Consider the following 4218-nt stretch of genomic DNA (forward strand, 5'->3'; position numbering starts at 1 on the left):
TGGATATGATTGCCATTTTGGTAATGGCAAATGTGGGATTATGATTAATAATAAGTGTGTTGGTCTTGCCTTCCGACAGGATAAGCTTTATTTATTATCACTTTCTAAGAATGTGAATGATGTAAGTACTGAGAATGAGAATGCCTCTTCGTCTATGAATGCAACAAATAAGCGGAAGAGAGTGCATGATGTATCTTCGAAATTATGGCACTGTCGTTTAGGCCATATTTCGAGTGGGAGAATAGAACGATTGATTAAGAAATTAAGTCTTCTGCCTTTAGAATTTTTAGATTTAGAACAATGCATAGATTGCATAAAAGGAAAGTATGTTAAGAAAATAAGGAAAGATGCCAAACGAAGCGCAGGAATTTTAGAAATAGTTCACACAGACATCTGTGGTCCTTTTTCCTATAAAGAGTGTGGATGGTTATGATTCATTTATAACATTCACAGATGACTATTCTCGTTTTAGTTATATTTATCCAATTAAGGAAAGATCAGAAGCATTGGATAAATTTAAAATATTCAAGGCTGATGTAGAAAATCAGCACAACTTAAAGATTAAGGTAGTAAGGTCTGACCATGGAGGAGAGTACTACGGTCGACACACCCCATACGGCCACATTCTTGGACCCTTTGCAAGGTTCTTATAGGAAAATGACATAGTAGCCCAGTATTCTACACCGGGCGAGCCTCAGCAGAATAGAGTAGCTGAAAGACACAACCGTACCTTAATGGATATGGTGAGAAGCATGATAAGTTACTCTTCTTTACCAATAAGTTTATGGATGGAGGCATTGAAAACCGCCATTCATATTCTTAATCGAGTGCCAAGTAAGTCGGTGCCCAAAACACCATATGAGTTGTGGACAGGAAAGGAACCTTCACTAAACTATTTACGTGTGTGGGATTGTTTAGCTGAGGCAAAAGTATTTAACCCAAATATAGGGAAGCTGGACTCCAAGACAGTCAGTTGCCATTTCATTGGCTATCCAGAAAAGTCAAAAGGTTATCGCTTCTATTGTTCTGATAGACAAATTAGGTTTATAGAAACAAGACATGCTGTCTTCTTGGAGGATGATATGATTAGGGGGAGCATCATAGCGCGAGAAATTAGTTTTGAAGAGAAGCAGGTATACGTGCCCACTCCTATGGTTCAGGAGCCATTCTTCACGCTACCTGTTGTTGTTGTACTAACCATGCAAGACACTATAGTAACAGCACCTGTTGTTAGTTCTCCTGTGGCAACAATGAATAAACATGAGGAACCTGTCCTTCAGGATCCCCAAGAACCCGTTGTCACACATGAGGGAGAGCAACAATAGCCTCATATAGAACAAGCGTCATCTAACGAGGCCCCTAGAAGGTCTCAAAGAGTCAGGAGATCAGCCACTCTTGATGACTACGAAGTTTATGAATGTGAGGAATTTCAAATGAAGAGTGATCCCACCTTATTTGAAGAAGCCATGAGAAGCGCTCACTCATCCAAGTGGCTTGAAACCATGAAAGATGAAATGAAATCAATGAAAACCAACGGTGTTTGGAACTTAGAAACAATTCCTAAAGGAGACGAGACAGTAGGTTGTAAATGGGTCTACAAAACTAAACATGACTCCAAAGGGAATATAGAAAGGTTTAAAGCACGACTTGTGACGAAAGATTTCATGCAAAGAGAAGGCATAGATTACAATGAGACATTTTCTCCAGTCTCATGTAAGGATTCTTTTAGAATCATAATGGCCCTTGTAGCACATTATGATTTAGAATTACATCAGATGGATGTAAAAATGGTGTTCCTATATGGGGATCTAGAGGAAAATGTTTACATGGCACAACCGAAAGGTTTTGTTGTGACAGGAAAAGAACGTATGGGATGCCGCCTGAAGAAATCCATTTATGGATTAAAACAAGCTTTAAGACAATGGTACTTAAAGTTTGATAGTACAATAAGAAAGTTTGGATTTCAAGAAAATGTAGAGGACAATTGCGTTTATGCAAAGTTCAAGAATGAAAAATATATTTTCTTAGTCTTGTATGTGGATGACATCTTGCTCACTAGAAGTGATGTTAATCTACTACTAGAAATAAAGAAGTTCGTTGTTGGAAACGGAAGAATTTGAGTAGCTCACTCATTTACTGTGCCGTGACCCAAACGGTGAAATTTGGGTCGGCTCTGTTGGAGATAGCCTTAGGACTCGGATAAAACAAACTGACCGAGCGGGCTGACTAGATGGGGACATAGGAAAAGCTGCAAAACGAAGAAAATCTTTAGCGACCGTGCGGACAAAATTTTTTAGGCGTGAATCTGGACTGGATCCAATATAGATTGCAATCGGACTCTCTATCGATCCTTGCTAACCGAGATGTATTTAAACTCCATATGAGCGCGTGTCATATAAGTCGGAACAGAAGAGGGGAGGTAAGGAACTCTAGAGATAGATGGACAAAAAAATAAACGGATCAAAAATAGATGAAAATAAATTTTTACCTCTTTATTATTAGATATAGATATAAATAAATCTTTAAAAACGTATATGAAAGCCTCGGTTCAGCGAGGAATCCTTGAGTTGCTTTGTACTCATTTTCTGTATGGCATCTTTTTGACACCAAAAAGCGAGAAAGAAAAATCATTTTGACTCACGAGCATATGACAGATGGATTGTTTCCTTTTATTTCTTTTATGTGTAATAAATTCATAAGTGGCCATATACGTTGATTGTCTATGGAATTATCAAGTGCGCTTGCACATGCTCAGTGTTGCCATAAACTGCCATGCATGTAGTCCATTTGTGCGCCATTTAAACTCTAGTCAGAGACCAGCCGTGTGCGTTTAATCGACCGTTTATTTCTTGTAAGGGCTTGTACAATGCATAGGCTCTTATATATATAGAGAGAGAGAAATACTTTATCATTAAGCGCCTCCAGAAAACTTAATCTACAACGGAGTGAAACGCTTGCATGTACTAACTGCCGACCGTTACGTGCGTCCTTCTCCGCGAGATCGCGAAGAGCCCGTCCCGGCGTCGCTGCTTTGCGAAGCGCCGCGTGCGTCCGTAAGCGCCAGGTTTGCTGCATGCTCGCATGCAGGACTCCATGCTGGCAAAGAAATTCGCTGTACCGGCCCATAAGAGCCTGGCGTTGTACATGCCCTAATTGGCTGTGTAGCCCATTTAAATAACCGTGTAATATCAAAAAAAAAACCACTAAAGTATAGGTAGCCGATTTTTTTTACTGTTTAGCGTTTTGGTGAACACTGCACCTACTAAATTGCTCATCCATGTTACACAATGATAAAAGGTCCAACTCACCTCTCCTTTAATCCCAGCATAATAAACATAGCCAAAACCATTTCATGCTCCATGCTAAAGTTGTGTGTGCCAGCATGGCACAAAAATCTTGAAAATATAAGATAAGGTTTGGTCGTCATCCTATAAAATGAATAATCTATTCTTGGTTTGCGAGACATACGTGTTATTCAACCAAGTATTACTAACGGTGCTAGACAGAGAGCTAACACCAGTTGACGGAAGTGCTTTATCAGGGAAGAGAAAAATTTAAAGCTGGTATAGGAAGCAGAATGAACTTTTCAAGTGTACATACAGATCGATCGTTTTTTAGTGACATGTCACGAGGAATTGTTGCAAAAAAAATCTAGAGAGAGAAATCTGCTTGATATACACATGCTTTAGGGCAGCTCCAACAATCGACTTTTAAGTTAGCTCTAAGTATTTTTTTAAATATTTTAATAGAAGAGAAAGGAAAGCTAACTCTTGATTAAGAGCTAAGCTCTTACACACATTTTAAGTTTATATGACAGTATCATGTGAGGCTATTCATGTTAAAAGCTATGGTCACGTGTTCGCTGAAATTTGACTTATATTTGCTTATGTTGATTTATTATAAGAGAAAAACACTCGCTAAAAAAATACTGCTGAAGCAGAACGTATGCGCTAAAAGTTAGTATTCTAACCATCATGCATGTCCTTGTAGGCGTATTAGCGTGCACCGAATTGCCTCGCCGTGGAGGTGGAGCATAGCGTCAGCGGACTGGAGAGGAAAACAGAGGCTCTGTTCGGTTGGCTGAAAAAACGGCTGATGCTGATATTGATTTATTGTGAGAGAAAAACAATATTGTTTCGCTAAAACGGTACAGCTCAGCCAGAGTCTCTCTCTCTCACACACGCGGGGGCGGCAGGTACACGCAGCTTTCGCCGCAGC

The sequence above is a fragment of the Miscanthus floridulus genome, chromosome 8, assembly GCF_019320115.1.
Source record: "Miscanthus floridulus cultivar M001 chromosome 8, ASM1932011v1, whole genome shotgun sequence".
Lineage (NCBI taxonomy): Eukaryota > Viridiplantae > Streptophyta > Magnoliopsida > Poales > Poaceae > Miscanthus > Miscanthus floridulus.